This window comes from Sceloporus occidentalis, unplaced genomic scaffold, assembly GCF_023333645.1.
Source record: "Sceloporus occidentalis isolate IW3139 unplaced genomic scaffold, rSceOcc1.0.p SCAF_27, whole genome shotgun sequence".
Taxonomy (NCBI): domain Eukaryota; kingdom Metazoa; phylum Chordata; class Lepidosauria; order Squamata; family Phrynosomatidae; genus Sceloporus; species Sceloporus occidentalis.
The window spans coordinates 6,486,727-6,504,890 of record NW_028317007.1 but is presented as its reverse complement, the minus strand read 5'-3'; positions in this window follow the sequence as shown (position 1 = coordinate 6,504,890).

Sequence of the window (18,164 nt, the reverse complement as noted above, 5' to 3'; positions counted from 1 at the left end):
TTTAATTATTTTTTAATTATAATTTTTTTTATTTTTATTTTTTTACATTTTTATTTACAATTTTTTTTTAACTCTTTCAATGCTGATGCTCCATTGAAGCACAGCATTGACTGATATTTAGTCCCCACAAGCTTGTTGGGACTAATATTAACCCATGCAATGCTGCGATGGGGGTCATACACAATCACAGCATTGTAGGGGTTAATTGAGCAAGAGGGGGGTGGGGGGGCTGCTCTCCACACTCATGTGGAGACCAAAGAACCCTGTCTCCCTGTCCCTGAAGCTGCCTCTGGCAGCTGGGACACAATCTCCCATAGACTGGAGATTGCAGGGGAGTAGTCTCTTTGATCAGTCCTACAGGACAGAACAATCTGCAATCGCGGTTTCAGCCTACAGAATCACTCTGGGAGTGATCATAGGCTTGGAGGCGGGCTTAGAGAGGCTGTGCTGGTCTGCCCAGACTCCTGGGCAGACAGCAGCAGCAGCGCCCCCGCGATCACCACGATTGTGGCAATGTGGGGGCGGGTTTTGGAGATGACGTACCTGGTACGTCCCGGTCTACCGGTGACCTAAAACCAGGAAGTACCAGGTACGTCCTGGACCTGAAGGGGTTAATTCCCCTAACAGCAATCTTATTAATAGGATTAATTAAATAATGGAGTTCCTACACCAGGGCAGGGAGACAGGGTCCATAATCTGTGGATAGCAGGCTTGCTTTTCAGTCCTCTCCAGGGGCCCCAGTGATGGACAGTTCAGTCACACACTGACCTTTCTCCTATTTCTGTGGGAGACTGATGTCTGAGAAGACCCCAGGCGGTTTGACTCCAAAGTCAGTCTGTTGATCCGGACCACCACTGCCAGCCACAAATTGGTACTCCCCAGAACAATTTTTCAACAAAAGAGCAGTACTCACACAGCCGCACTCTGCTTCTCCCAAATAACGTAACTGATGCTGGGAAGAAAGGCCAAATGTTCTTTTTTCCTGGATGGTACAAAGGTCCCCAGGTGCTATGTTTTTATGATCCACTGCGAGGGGAAGGAAGCCACGTGCATCCCCTCCTGTATACTCCATCTGCTGGGGGGAGATGTCGATCTGCCTCTCTCCTATTGTCAACACTTCTGCTGGGGTTACAGGATCCATAGAAATCACAGTCTCTGGGAAACATTGCGGGGATAAAGCCAAGGCAGCTGGGGTCACAGAAGGGAGCAGGCATAGGCCAGCAGCACTCTGCCCCGAGGGCAGCTTATCAGCTGTATTTGTAAAATGCTGGGGCACCACCAACTCTACCTGACCCGACCCTCCTTTGTTGCTGCAGTCACGCTTGGGAACAAGGGGAAGAGGTGGACAGAGGCCAGCTGCACTGTGCTGGGTGTTTGTGCTTCTGCTGCGGGCACAATACCCATATTATCCACCTCCTCTCATGCACACTGCTGAGCGTGGTCAAAGAGTTCTCGGCAGGCCTGCTCCAGAATCCAAATAATAAGAAACCAAATAATCCAAATCAGCCCTCAGGTCAGGCAGGTAACACGGCACATCTGCGAGAATCCCTTCCCTGGACTCCCGGATCTTCTCACACCGATACTTCCATGGGCTCCCAAATTCTCGGTCCTCCTGAAGGCTTTCCATTATCAATCCAGGGCCACCGAAGTCATCACCAGTCAGCATGCACACTTTGGAACCCTGCCATGTGTACCCAATAAGTAGACACACCTACCTTTAATTGAGTACAGAAAGAATGAACATTTTATTGTTGTAAAACATATCCACAGAATTGTATTAACATAGATAAACAGATACATGTATACAACCCAACCTTTAATTCCCCTGGCAGCAATCATATTAATAGGATTAGCTTACACAATGGAGTTCCTACCTGTGCTATCTTTGTTTGGCAGCCAAGCTGGAGCTATCTCTGAGTACCTTGGGTGCCCTGTATGACGGTCATTCTGTCACAATGTCCTTCGCTAAATCTAGCAACTGTGGTAAATGTCCACCATGAACCATGCCTATGCAAATACCTGGTTAATATGATTGTGTGTCAGTATACAGAGTTAGAGTAAGTGTGTGTACGAGTTGACCACGTACAGGTTAAACTATATTTGTGTGCAGTGTTCGACTGTGTGTGTCAGTGTATGGTGCTTGTGTGCATAAGGGGAGTGCCAGTGTACAGTGTTAGAACATGTGTCAGTGTATAGGGCTACAAAGAATATATATGTGTTGGTATACTATATTAGGCTATGTGGGTTGACAATGTATTGTGGGTTGTCAATGAGCATGTGTGCGCGGGAGGTGTTAGTGAACAGTGTTAACAGTGTGTGTATCGGTGTAGAGTATGAGTGTGTGCATTTGGCAGTGCCAGTGTACAGTGTTTTAAAAAACAGACTTATAAATTAATAGCCAATTCCCTATGAGTTTCGACAGGTATACTGACTTCCTCAGAGGCTAAATTGAAATAATATATCACACAACAAGCTGTGCCGTGGTTCCTATATTTAGGATATGGTATTCGCATATCGTTTTTGAGTGTATGAGCCAGCAAGGTATTGCGTAGAGTGACATGCAGGGACCAGAGCACTGAGCAGGGGAGAGGCTGTACAGAGTCTTAGATCAAGAAAAAAGGAAGGTAGTAGCGAACATCAAAAAATATAGAAGGGTAACACAATACTTCCTGTTATAGTTGTGGTAATTCCAGTTCTTCTATAACAATTCATTTCCAGAACTCAATAACCTAGCAGAGAAAAAAAAACAAAACAGAAAAAAACACAGGTAAAAAATTATGAAAAGGTGTGTAGAAATATAGAGACTCCTACACTTTATGCAGCAGCAAATGTTCCTATATGATGGCTTCAAATGGAGGATGCAAGGTTTCAATATTCCATCGGTGGTCAATGGGGTCATATACCATCAAAGGGAGACAAAATATGGGGAGAGGCGTTAAAGGAAAATATGCGTTTAATAAATAAGTAAATACATTAAAAACCAGATCTGAAGTGCCAAAATATGTTCTTTAGTCCGAATCCCCAAATCACAGGAGCCGTACTGGATTGTAGATGTTTTCTTCCGGCTCCTCCCCTGTGTGACTCCGATACGCACGACACATTTCACTATGGACAGCTTCTTCAGATGCGTATCTCTTCTCAGCCTCTGTCCTTAAATGTCCAAACTCTTCTGCATAGAGCATGTCCAATTGGAGATGCAGTTCCTTATTTGCATAAATTCACTTCCATATTAATATGTGAATATATTCACATTTGTGAATTTAATAAACACTGCAGTCCATAATAAAATTGTTCAATTGGACAATCATGATTATCATAAAAATAGCAATCAGACAAATTATGTTGCAAGAGTATTCCTAAAATTATGTTTTGCCTTGGGAACCTAAGAAGTCCTAATCCTGGCACAAATTGTATGGCTACAACTTCTTCTATTACTTATGTGACAAGTCCAGATCTGTGCATTTAATTGGTTGTGCTATATGGACAGTTCATGTAATCCTATGACTACAGTGACTTCACTAGGTAGTTGACCAGTGAATAAGTTGTACTATCTGAAGGTAATATCTCCAGCTGACATGCTCTACTACAAAGAAGAAGGCTTTATAAAACTGCTGTACACATGGGACTACAAGCCCTGCTGTGGTATATGTAGTAAAGTTGAGACATATTGGGGCAAAAGGTCAGCATAATACTCCCGAGATAAGCTTAAAGGGAAGATCAATCATTGTTCTAAAAATAGGTAAAACTGCAATATAAAGAATTGTTTTCCAGTTTTGTGTGTGTAGTTATGTTTCCTATACTAAGCAAGGCATAGGCACAAGGTATTCAACAATGGATCTATTGTCGGAATTCTATCTGTACCGTGAAAACATTAAGCTTTCAAAAAAAGAGAAATAATACATAATATAAATTCTGATAATCTAAATAGTGGACGTGGTTGGAACCGATCTTTTATCTACTTACATAATATTTGTTTTAGAACATAAAAGACTTACTACAGTATCTTTCAGGTTTTTGAGAATTATTGCAGCTTTGCAGAAGATTTTATATGTTCCGTTTTGTCCTTTTTTCCTAAGGGATCTAAAGTAATATAAATATTTGTGTACTTTGCTTTTCAAAAAAGCAAAGAATTGTTTATATTTCTCTGGAGTTTATAGTCAGTGTTTCAATATTACATTATTTACTCACAAAGATCCCTTTTTGGATTCAATATTAAAAGTTTTCAAAAGCAGTTGTATAACAAAATAGCATTTAAAATGAATACATTTTAGTCTGCTACAGATATTTAAACCACAATAGAAAACAATATTGTTTATATGAGTATACATTGTATATGCATGTTTTAAGACATGGTTATAACAAAAAGAGAATTTTCAGAAAACATGAAAATAATTGTGTTTGGTCAGCCACCCTAACTTCTTTACCATTTGAAATATAATATGGATCAGTGTAAAGTAATGGTTGAATTAATGATTCCTCAATTTATTTTTTTAGTTGATTAGTTGTTTTTATACTTTCTGGCTATTCACTTTTTGATGATTATATATTTTTCTACAGCTACAGCTCCTTTTCCTCCTCCTCCTCTTCGTTCTTCCTCTTGGCTCTTCTTCTTCTTCTGCGTCCTTCTGGTGCAGTAAGCGCGGAAGGAGGTGGGCACGGCTTTAGTGGTGGGGAGGATTCAGTCATGTATCCATTTTAGTTAGCCAGAGGCTTCTGCTTTGTAGACCAGTGAAATGAAGCTTATTTGATAAGGGCAGTTAGTGGTCAGGATCATGGCATTGTCTCTTGAAATTCATCACCTTGTCACATATACACCTCCATCTCTTTTCCCTACAAAAAGATGCCTGCACTGGCATAAAGACACTAAACACAAATACATATACTGATGAATTATTTTTTTTCATATTTAAATTTACGGATAGAATGGTTTTAAAACTCATCAAGCATTGGAAAGCATCTTAAGCAAATTGTGCTCTTACAAAATTGAACATCAAAATATTTCTTAATAATGTCTGTGAATAAAATCCATAATTACAGAACAAGGTCATTTCATTGCAGCCCAGAGGCAGTGGGTTGCAATATCACTGCAGCCGCTTTGAGACTTAATTAAACATGAAAGATGTTCAAATATTTCTTATGGGAATACTTTATATAAACATTATTTACTGCTGTTGACACTTTCATCCAGTATTGTTTTATCATGTTTGTTTTTTTCTGCATTTTTGAAGTATAAGATACTTTGGTATAGATCTCTTGAAACAGTCAGTGCAATTGTGCTTTAAGTAAAAATACAATACAGTGTAACATACTCTTTTTTTAATTCTGAAACATTTTTGGTGTATGCTTTTAATATTCTTTTAGTAAATTGTAACCATTTTGTAAACCGCTTATATTTTCAGATGGAGAGTCTGGGTTATATACTAGACTTGTGCATTCGAATTAATACAAAGCCCTGAAAATGAGGTCAGGCCCCCCCATGAATCAGACAAAAATGAAGAAGAAAATTGTGGGTCAAAATGAGTGAGACTGAATGTGGTGCATTGGGGGGAAAATTTTGTTCCCGACTAAATACTGCCCCTGAAATTGTGGCCAAACCGAATGGGCAGGGAACAAAACTTGTTGCCCGAAAGCGAATGGGTCACAAAGGAACTGAAAAATGTATCCAAATTGTTTTGGGCCCATTTGCACATGTCTATTTTATATATAATACACTGAATTTCCTCCCATTTCCTCTTTTTATTTTAAATTCTAGGTGAACAAATTCATGCTTTGCATTTTGTTTCTTTAAACTACTAAACACTACTTTTCATTCCTAGTATTTTTTTTTCAGATTGCATAGAAAAATTACCTTGAATTGTGTTGAAACTAGAATGAGAATAATATACAAAACAACACTGCATGGAAAAAACCTCAATAGTTTATTGCATCAAAGACAACAACTTAACTTCGGGGTAACTTCAGCAGCAACGTAGGAGAAGCCCATGTCTGCTAACCCCGATAATCGAGAACACACTACACAACAGCTGGACAAAACTATGAAGTCCCATGTTCCACAACAGGCGCATTATCTAATGAGGGCCCGAGAGAAAAGAATAAAAACTTCCCCAACCAAACGCCCATTAAAAGAGACCCACGCATTCTTTGTTTGAAAAATGTTGTCCGCAGCTCTACTCTAACTATAAAATAACATAAACCATAAATATTCCATTGATAAGTCATTGCCTGAATAGCAAACCATAACAATGTCTTCCCTGATACACTCCCCCATCATACCAAAACACATAGACAATGACCCCACAGATAAAATGACATAACGATTAACCTTCTCACATCTACAAAGTACCAACCCCTACACCCCTAGGTTCTGAGCCACAGGCCAGCTCAAAACCTACAACGCCAACCAACAACACCAATTATTTAACTATAGTCAACAAAAACACCAATTCTACTCCCAGCTTACCAATCCAGCTTGCTGCTGTGACAAAGCGTATGAGCAGTATGAACAAAAAAATGTCTGTAAAGCTAATTAATAATGCCAATCCCTAAAATGTCTGATCAATATATATATATAACTAAACCCCGCCTATTCTAAACCATAATCAATCATGAACCTTACACAGAAAGTGTTCATCCTAGGTCTGTCAAGGCCCCTTCCGCTAAGCTGCACTGCTCTATGGGCTACAGGAGAGCTTCAAATTAATAACCGCTCAACAGGTCTTTTTTATTACTCTTGTAACTGGGCGGTGACAGCACATCATTATCTGAATATACACTGGTCCAAGATCCAGCAATCACTGTGTGCACACACTATACAAATACTATGCCCGTCACACTATGACCATGTTTAAAAAGAACGGCAAAGCAACGAAAAGATAAGAAACAAAAGAACAGCAAGGAGAAAAAACAGCTGTATGAACACTAAGGAGTGTGGTATCTTAGGATGTGGAGAGTGTGGGTAGGAAGAGGTTAACTGTTTTCTGCAATTTGGTGATAAGAGTCTGATGCACTGGGAGGTAGTATTTTTCTGTTGAGGAACATGATATATATGGTAGAGGGCATAGGTCAAATTACATAAACTGAAGCAACTGGTGAGAAACTGGACCATAAGTGTAAACTCTGAGTCAACTTCAGGGCACAGGATGTCTGCTTTAAATAACTGAAACCCCACCCATATCATACATATTAATGTTATGTAGGTTAGGCTTTTGCCTTTTATGGTAAACCCAGAGATATTGCAAGTGGGCCAGCCTTTAGTAGGAGTTTACTAATTTTCTTTTGTTATCAATGTATATATAGTGTGTGAAAATGTAAAGCTGTTAGATTTGCCTGCTTTTGTGCAGATCTCCCTGCAGCTGCTTGTATCCGGAATAAACTTTTATGCATTCAAAGAAGTCTGGTGGTCAGCACAACGTTTGATTTCCACAACAGTTTTTGGCGTAGTCGGCAGGATCCCAACATCCAGGAAACCTGATCGAACCTTTCCTTGGGACTCTCTCCAGGACACACAAACCCAGCGCGCTATTAAGAGGTAAGACACCTTTTGAAATGTCTATTGTTTGTGTCTCCTGCGAGTGGTATTGTTCCCTTGGAGGGTAACATATTCCTGGTGACGGGATCTTTTTACTTTGAATGTATAAACGTTAATATTAAGGTTGTATAAGGTGACCTAGGTCAGGAATATTGGAACTTGTGTGAGTGCTGTGTGATTGAGACCCAGGTGGGTCGGGACTGGGTAATAATCAGACTGCAGCCGCCCCAAGACCCCTGCTAGCCTTTCGGGTGTTAACCAGGGTATCTTGATTGCAAGGGTGGTCTGAGGAAAACCCAGTTGCGTGTTAAATTGAGGGCTGAATGAAGTGGTACACATGAGACCCCTGAGGAAGGTTGAAGGATGGTCAGATTATATTTGATAGAAGGTCCCGGGTATTGATATAAATACCTTTAAGGGAGGAGACTGGCCGTGGTGACGTTGATGTAGTGGACTCAGAGCAAGCGCAAGTAGATAATTGCGTCTAAATTGTTTCTGGTCCAGGAAAAATAAGTCCTTGGTGTATGTTTGTGAAGAATGGGTATAAAAAGTTCCAAGGGAATAGTGGTACCGGAAAAGGGTCCCCTGGCATGGTATATGTTTAACAATTATTCATGTGAAACATGTATATTTATTGATTAGTGGAATAGGGATACTGTGGATAATGGCAAATTGCAATTCCCTCTAGAAGGTACCTACTCATTTTTTGGTAAAAACAAAGACTAAAGTCTCAGCACATCAGTGGGACCAATATTTATCATGGTATGACGAGAGTGAAAAACGTAGGAGAGAATCACTTATTTCCTCTTATAAGGAAACCACAAAGAAATTAGAGATTGAACAAATTAAATCTTCTCAAAGTAACCTTTACCCTGCATTGTCTAGTGCACCTCAACAAGAGGATATAGATTTTTTAGAAGAACAAAATTTAATGAAGGTTACACATACTAAAAAGAAAACACAAAACTCTCAGAAACCTCCCCCATATGAACCTTCAGCTTCTAAGATAAATTCCCAAGAAGGGTCAACAAAGGGGGGAGGGAGTCAGACTCCAATTTGTCATCGCACTAGGAGTAAAGTGACAGGTGAAGGTTTAGAAATGCCCCTCCGAGAGGTTTTAGGAGAGGATGATTTAATTTGACATGTGCATGCTCCCTGGTCTCCCTCAGAGCTGATGGCACTAAAAAATAGTTTTCCCAGTGTTTCTGAGAACCCTAGTAAATTTATAGATCAGTTTAATTCCACTTGCATTGCATGCAACCCCACTAAAAGTGATTTCTTACAAATAATGCAGATAGTAATTACGTCCACCGAAAGGACTAGGTTTATAGAAAGATGGAATAAACAAAATGAAAGGAATCATTGGAATAATAATGAGATAGACAGAGATCAACCAGTGAGACAAGAATTTTATGAACTAATAGCTAGAGCAGTTGAAGAAGAATTCCGTCCGAAAACATACTGGACAAAAATACATTCAACCAGACAAAATAAAAATGAATCCCCTGCTGAATATGCAGAGCGGTTAAAAGTAATTTTTAAACAATATAGTGGAATAAGAGGGCAAAGGGAGGATGATGATCCAATAAAAGTGGGAGGGCCAGCACTTTCTCAAGCATTTGTAAATGGTCTTATACCAGATGTAAGTAATGCTCTCAAACTTATAGCTATTGGATGGGAAACTAAACTTATTTCTGAATTAATTCCCATAGCAGAACATTGTTCTAGACAAAAAGAAGGGAAAAAGAGTAGTCAGATAGACAACTTAATGGCAGCACAAACTGTGTTTTTCTCCACTAACAAAGCAGGAAATGGAACACGGTTCCAACACTCATATAATACACAAAGAGGACAAAGAAATCAGACAGATGTTTGTTTTAAATGTGGGAGAAGTGGACATTATAAAAGAGAGTGTCCTCTTTTCAACAATGGTAACAGGAAACAGGGTTTAAGAAATGGTCTCTCACTGGAATACTCAAGGGAACAAGATAAAAATGCGTATACATCCCCTAACTCAAATATCCAGACATACAATCCAAATCATTATAATTCCCAATAGGACAGTGAGGAATCCATAGTTTGTGCCCCAATACTACCAACTGATTCACAAGGACCCTGGATAACTTGTAAGGTAAATGGTAGAACCACACAATTTTTGATAGATACTGGTGCTAGCAGATCATGTATTTCTGTTGCAGATTCTAAGCATATTCAGAAAAGTAATGAAGCCCCTGTGGGAGTGAGAGGTGTAGGCAATAATATTATACCTCACCCAGTGTCAGAACCACAGACCATTTCTCTAGGTCCTCTTACAGAGCGGCATGCTTTTCTCCTAAGTCCTACTTGCCCTGTTAACCTACTAGGAAAAGACCTTTTGTGTAAATTAGGTTGTACATTGTACTGTTCTCCACAAGGAGTCTTTCTGGAGGTCCCTGCACATAATTTGAACCTGGCAGAAAGAGTTTTAGATAAAGAGGAAGCAGGATTGAATAATCAAGTACAAGCATATATTTCTCAGGAATTTCAGAATATCTTGCAAACACTCCCTAACTCATTATGGGCAGGAGAATCTACAGAACCAGGTTTAATTTTGTCAGCAGAACTAGTACAAATTACTTTGTAGCCTAATGCTATTCTGCCTCGAAAAGCACAATATCCTTTAAATAAAGAGGCAGAGAAAGGCATTGCCCCTGTGATAGATCATTTTCTCAAACAGGGTATCATAATTCCTACCAGAAGTCCTTGTAATACACCAATTTACCAATTAAAAAGCATTCTGTAATAGGCCCGGTAAAATACAGATTTGTGCAAGATTTAAGAGCCATTAATTCAATTGTGGTACCTTGTTTTCCAGTGGTTCCAAATCCTATTACAATCCTTTCTTCTTTGCCCCCAGAATCTACTCACTTTTCAGTGATAGATTTAAGTTCTGCATTTTTTAGTATTCCTTTACATAAAAACAGCCAGTATTTGTTTGCATTCACTTATAATGGACAACAATACAATTGGACTCGCATACCACAAGGATATACTGAAAGCCCTACTTTGTTTTCCCAAATTTTAAAAAAAGATCTTTCTGATTTAAAGTTAAATGGTGGATCAGTTTTAATCCAATACATAGATGATTTGCTAATAGCCTCTCCTTCAAAAGATGCTTGTTGCACCAATACTGTTACTGTTTTACAGGCCTTATATCAAAAAGGACATAATGTTAACAAATCAAGGTTACAGTTTTGTTCTGAAACTGTAACATATTTGGGGCATCAGTTGTCACATGGACAGCGGTCATTAACATCTGATAGAATTCAGCCTATACTCGAAGCTAAAAGACCCACTACTGTCTCTGGAGTCCGTGCATTTCTTGGCATGGCTGGATACTGTCGACAATGGATTTTAGATTTTGCATTAATAGCTGCGCCTCTTGTAGCCCTCACAAGAAAGGGTGTCTCTGAACCCATTCCTTGGTCATCAGATTGTGAGATCTCTTTTACGCAATTAAAACAGGCACTACTACAGGCTCCTGCCCTTGGTTTACCTAACTTTAATGAACCGTTTACTTTGTATTGTCATGAGAAAGGAGGATTTGCCACAGGAGTTATTACACAAGATCATGGCACTTCTAAACGCCCAGTTGCTTATTTCAGTACTGCCCTTGATTCAGTGGCTCAAAGTTTCCCTAGTTGCCTACGAGCGGTAGCTGCCACAGCCTTTATGGTAGATCATGCTCAATCTATGTGTCTAGGTAGTACACTAAATGTGTTTGTGCCTCATGCTGTGTCTACGCTCCTCCTAAAGGGAGCTACTCAAATTTCTAATGCTAGAATTACAAAATATGAAATTATTTTGACCTCTTCTCCTAATGTTATCATAAAGCGTTGTCCTCCTCTTAATCCAGCTTCACTCCTTCCATATCTATCGGAAGGTGAGGAACACGAGTGTGAAGCAGTGATATAACAAGAAATCACATTTCGACCATTCTTATATGATGCTCCGCTCTTAAATCCCCACTTTAAAATATTTGTAGATGGCTCATGTTCTCGAGATGACAAAGGTAACCTTTGTGCAGGCTATTCAGTAGTTACCCTTACTGATATAGTGGAAGCTTCTTCACTTCCCCATGTACATTCAGCACAGGTAGCTGAATTAATTGCACTAACACGAGCATGTATTATAGCAGCAGGTGTAACGGCCAATATTTATACAGATTCCAGGTATGCTTTTGGGGTCATACATGATTTTGGAGGGCTATGGAAAATTAGAGGTTTCCTCACAGCAGCAGGTACCCCTATTCTAAATGCCAAGTATGTGCATGAATTGTTACAAGCCCTAATGCTTCCAAAAGAAGTAGCTATAATTAAATGTTCTGCTCACACAAAAGGCACAGACTATGTTTCTAAAGGTAATTCTTTTGCAGATGCTACTGCAAAGAAAGCGGCCACCTTCACTGTTCCCACTATACAAGTGCTGCAAGCTCAAATTCAGGAGGATATTGTACCTCCTATAGACCTTCTTTCGTTCTATAAAGCTGCCCCACCAGAGGAACATACCTCTTGGTCTAATGAGGGATGCACCTCAGATTCCTCAGGCATGTGGTATGGCCCTAATGCCTTACCAGTTCTTCCTTCTGCATTGCTACCTTATTTTGTTCGCATGTATCATGGAGTGGCACATGTGAACAAAGGGGGGATAATTGATTTGATTACCATACAATGGTATGCTCCAGGTGTAAGTACTATAGCACAACACTACTGCTCCACCTGTTTAATATGTCAGCAATTCAATGTAGGGAAGAAAGTTAAACAGACAAGGACAGGTCATCACCCACCACCATGGGGACCATTTGTTAATTTACAAATGGATTTTATAGAATTACCTAAATGTTTGCAATACAGATATGTATTGGTAATTATTTGTACCTTCTCCGGCTGGATTGAAGGATACCCCTGTGCGCATGCAGATGCTCGCACAGTAGCAAAAAAATTACTACAGGAATTTTTTCCTAGATATGGTTTACTAATATGGTTCTATTAATAGTGATAGAGGTACTCACTTTACAGGACAGATTGTCCAGGAAGTTATGAAAGCATTGGGGATAACATATCACCTACATTGTTCCCATCACCCACAATCAGGAGGTGCGGTGGAAAGGGCCAATGGAATTCTCAAAACCAAGCTTGGAAAAATTATAGCTCCAACAGGATTAAAATGGCCAGATGCTCTTCCTCTAGCTCTGATGTCTATGAGAGCGACTCCAGCTAGGAAACACAAGCTTTCACCTTGTGAAATTATAATGGGGAGACCAATGAGCATGGGGATAAACAAAGAGCTCTTAATTAAAGACCAGGTTTTAGCAGATGAAACTGTACAAAAATATTGCATGTCACTAATGAAAACATTGCAGTCTCATCACTCACAGGTCAAAGCTGTACAGCCAACACCATCTGAAGAAAAACTGCACCATATTGAACCTGGAGACTGGATCCTGGTTAAAAGTTTCCAAAGAAAGAACGCTCTCCAACCACGGTGGAAAGGGCCCTACCAAGTTTTACTTACCACACAGACTGCAGTTAAAATTTCTGAACTTGTTTCTTGGATCTATATCTCCCATTGCAAGCTTGCTTCCCCTCCAAAAGATTTAAAAGACTGATCGTTTCCTATTAATTTTATACTTATAGCTTAATTTTTGTTTGTTTTGTGTAATGTGGTTTATTTAGATTTAGATAGTATAATTAATAAGTATTTAACACTGAGAAAAATCTAATTATACAAATGTTTTTTCTTTTTGTATTTCTATCTTTTATTATTCTATTGCAATGTTATGAACGGAACTCTTATATAGCTCTTACTAACAGTTATGTTGAGAATGTACAAGATTCTCCGTGTTATGTTTGTATTCACATGCCCCATAGTTCAGACACAGGTGTTCCTTTTATACCCTACCCATTCAATAGTACCGAGTATTTTATTAATGAAATGGTACAATTTAGAAATAAGACTCAAGTTCAACTCCCAGATCCCCCTAAAACTCTTTATCCTCCCTTTCTAATAGGTCTTGGGTGTCATAAAACTAAATTGAGTACATGGACAGGATATGTTCGGCCTTATAATTCTTCAAAGAGACTTGAAGCAAATGCACCAAGAATAACAGTAGTTCAGACCATTGGGGGTTTATGTTTAGAACGAACAAATGTTGAGGGAGGTATTTTTGTAGGAACTAGTAAGTGTCACAAGACTCTTACATGTAATTGTTCAAATCCCCCTGCTATGCAGGAATCAGGTGTCATTGTACATCTCGTTAACATTACATGGGAAGAAGATGTTTGGGTATGGGTAAGTTGTAATAAAGCACATATTTATGTGACATTAAATGGGTCTTATTGGGTGTGTGGGAATTCTGCGTATCCTAGATTACCTGAGAATTGGCAAGGATCATGTTATTTGGCCTACATACTTCCTGCAATAAGACATAATAAAGAAAGACCAATAGTTACATTTGGGCTTCATAGATCTAAAAGGCATCATAAAAATGGACCCACCTTCTCAGAGATTATGGGTAGCTGGGATAATTTTATAAATATGATAATTCCTTCCACTGGTGTTTATGATAACTGGGGAAGAATGAGAGCTTTAACCATCATGTTGGAAACTGTGGCCAATCAAAATACAATCGTATGGCTCTTAAAGGGGGCGTGTGTTCATTAGTAGGCTCTGAATGTTGCACTTATGTTCCAGACGTCTCTAAAAATGTTACTCTAGCGGTTAGCGAAATTAGGAAAGAAGTACTCGAAATGCAAAGTTCCCTAAAAATTTCTTCTGGGGATTGGGGAATAAGTAGTTGGTTTGGGGCGTTAGGATCAAAAATTTTCTATGGTTTGATTATAGGGGCTTTGTTCCTCACAACCATATTTGCCTCCATAACAGTGTTGAAACTTTTACTCCTTAAATGTTGGAATTCTGCTACCTCGTCTATTGCCCATTATCCTGTTCTAATTGATAAGACCCTTCACGAATGTCCCCCTAGTGCTAATGGAGATTATAATATCAAAACCAAGAATACTAAAGAGATTACAAACCAAGAATTTACACGTTTATTATCTGTCTATGACGCTGACCAAGATTTGGCTGCCCACAAATGTATTAAACACAATGGGTGAATGCCTAAGAGTCATGCTTCATGGAATCTTTAAGCATGAAAGGGGGGATTGTGGAATCTTAGGATGTGGAGAGTGTGGGTAGGAAGAGGTTAACTGTTTTCTGCAATTTGGTGATAAGAGTCTGATGCACTGGGAGGTAGTATTGTTCTTCTGAGGAACATGATATATATGGTAGAGGGCATAGGTCAAATTACATAAACTGAAGCAACTAGTGAGAAACTGGACCATAAGTGTAAACTCAGGGTCAACTTCAGGGCACAGGATGTCTGCTTTAAATAACTGAAACCCCACCCATATCATACATATTAATGTTATGTAGGTTAGGCTTTTGCCTTTTATGGTAAACCCAGAGATATTGCAAGTGGGCCAGCCTTTAGTAGGAGTTTACTCATTTTCTTTTGTTATCAATGTATATATAGTGTGTGAAAATGTAAAGCTGTTAGATTTGCCTGCTTTTGTGCAGATCTCCCTGCAGCTGCTTGTATCTGGAATAAACTTTTATGCATTCAAAGAAGTCTGGTGGTCAGCACAACATTTGATTTCCACAACAGGAGCCATAGAAAAGATAACTCCCATCACAGTGAAGGTGTGATTGTTTTCTTGTGTAGCCAGATGATCATAGTAACAAGTTTTGGATTCCGTTAACTTTAAGAAGTACAATTAAAATATCCTGACTACTACTTTCAGTTAATTGAGTTAGTTTTTTCATCCCAGTTTAGAATCCAGTCAGTAGCAGAGGACTTTGGAGATTGTGCTAATTACCGTCTTAAAATATTTGCCCAGGAATAGTACTTGCTTAGCATACCTGAAAAGTCCTTTCATTCTTGAATCTCGAAAGAGTGGCATCATTATTATCCGACTAAAAAATAAATGCAAGTTAAATGTAATAGTAAATGAAAATAAATATGCAGTCATTGAAATTAAGTCATGCTTGGGTTCTAAGTGAGCATCTAAAATGATGGAAATACACAAATTACATAAACATATAATAAAATATATTTTGGGATGAAAAATGTGAGAACAAGAGGTCATAATCTAAAAATAGAGGGTCAGAGGTTTAGATGTAATGTAATGAAGTTTTATTTTACAGGAGGATAAGCAAGTGAATATATGAATACCTGAGATGATCTTGAAATAAGACAAGATTGTTACAGGGTCACCGTACCCAAGGCTGGGTCCCCCTGTTTGAGGGCTGAGGAATCACCAGTCAGTCCCTCATACGGATAGCACTCAACTATCCACGGATCAGTCAGACCACCATTCGTAGTAAACCAAGAAGAACTCTCTTTATTACAAACACACAGAACTTTATACAATCTCAATTCAATGTGCACCGAACCCAACCCCCAATCTCATCAGCCACATCCCATCACAAATCCCATCAGTATACAGGGAATGTACAAAAGTGCTCCGTGACACGACTAATCTTCATATGACACATGAGCCAGCTAGCCTGGCCCTGTCACAAAGATCAAGGACCAGTTAAGGTTCAAGTGCTTACAGCAGAAATAATTGGCAGACTAGATGGGCTGACATTCCCACTTATCAAAAATAATATGCACCATATACACACAGAAACTGCATAGCGTATAACTTGTTTCTTATTACTTAGTTACACATGGTTTAAATTATATATTTTTATTTATTTATTTTTTATTTAACCCCTTCACAACAAAGCCTGTACATGTACGAGCTCACAATGCATTGTCATTAATGGGTTTAAGGACAGCCCGTTGTCCTTAAGGGGTTAATGCTCTTATCTAAAATTTTAACAATCTAAATATTTTTGTAGGAGTACTTTCGGAATAGCTATAAACATGTTAATGTTTACTCTTGAGAATTTTTTTTAACTGTATTATTCGTGTGCAGTTCATTTGCTGTCAGTCCTGTTGTGTTGAAGTGGATCTGTGTATGAGACATTTTTTATGTCTATACAGGTTATTATATATTTAAGTCTTTGCATGGTACATATATCGTTGTCTGTGCATGGTACATATACCGTATTTGCTCGATTATAAGACAACCCTGATTATAAGACAACCCCCCAAAATCTGAATATTAACTTAGGAAAAAAAGAAAAAGCCTGAATATAAGACGACCCTAAAGGAAAAAAGTTTTACCAGTAAATGTTAATTCATGTAAACTATTTTTTTTAATAAAAGCTATGATTGAGAAAAATATTTTTTTTGTTTTTATTTCCTTGTATTTTCCAACCTGTCCCCCAGTTACGCACATCTGCCCCCAGGCTTGCCACACCAATATGGCACTGTGGCCCATGATATGCCTTTCTGGCATTTAGGGGGGTAAAATGCATATTATGGGGCAGAGTGGCATATAGGGAGGTATAAGGGATTCCAGGAGGCAGAGTGGCATTAAGGGAGTTAACAGGCATTGTATAGAGCACTCTGCCTCCAGAAATGCCTTATACCCCTATATGCCACTCTGGCATTTAGGGGGTTAAAAGGCATATTATGGGGCAGAGTGGCATATAGGGAGGTATAAGGCATTTCAGGAGGCAGAGTGCTCTATTAAATGCCCCTTAACGCCACTCTGCCTCCTGAAATGCCTTATACCTCCCTATATGCCACTCTGCCCCATAATATGCCTTTTAACCCCCTAAGTGCCAGAGTGGCATATAGGGGTATAAGGCATTCCAGAAATGCCCTATGCCCCCATTTAACACGCACGCGCACCCACACACTTACTGGTGCTTCCAATTTCCTGCTGTATTGCCGGTGCAGCGGGTTGACGTCTCCTTCCGCTGCAGCCGGAAGGAGGTGGAGTTGGCAGCGGGGGTTTGTCTGCATCCGTCGCGCATACCTTCCCCGGCTGTCAGAGATCAGAATTCCCCGCGGGGAACTCTGATTTCTGACATTTGGGGAAGGTATGCGCGACGGACGCAGACAACCCCCGCTGCTAGCCACACCTCCTTCCGGCTGCAGCGGACGTTGTGTACGCGGATCGCGTAGACGTCAACCCGCTGCCCCGGCGATACAGCAGGAAGCACCGGTAAGTGTGTGTGTGGGGGTGTTAAATGAGGGGGGGGGGGACTGGATCTTAGTCTCATAATCAGACCTCTATTTGAGGTCTGATTAGAAGACGACCCCGATTAGAAGACGAGGGGTATTTTTCAGAGCATTTGCTCTGAAAAAAACCTGGTCTTATAATCGAGCAAATACGGTATTTATGACTGTGCAGGTTATTATATATTTATGTATGTGCATGTTATATATATATATATATATATATATATATATATATAAAACACTTTCAAAAAGATGGTCAGCACTCCAGGTCTTTAAATAGACAATTTCATTTTATTCAAAGTCAACGTTTCAGTCATTACTGACCTGGAGTGCTGACCATCTTTTTGAAAGTGTTTTACATGGAAACTGCTGGTTACTAGCACCGGGCTTGGAATATTTGGAATGGTGTGCAATGGACTCTGTGAGTAAATATATATATATATATATATATACACA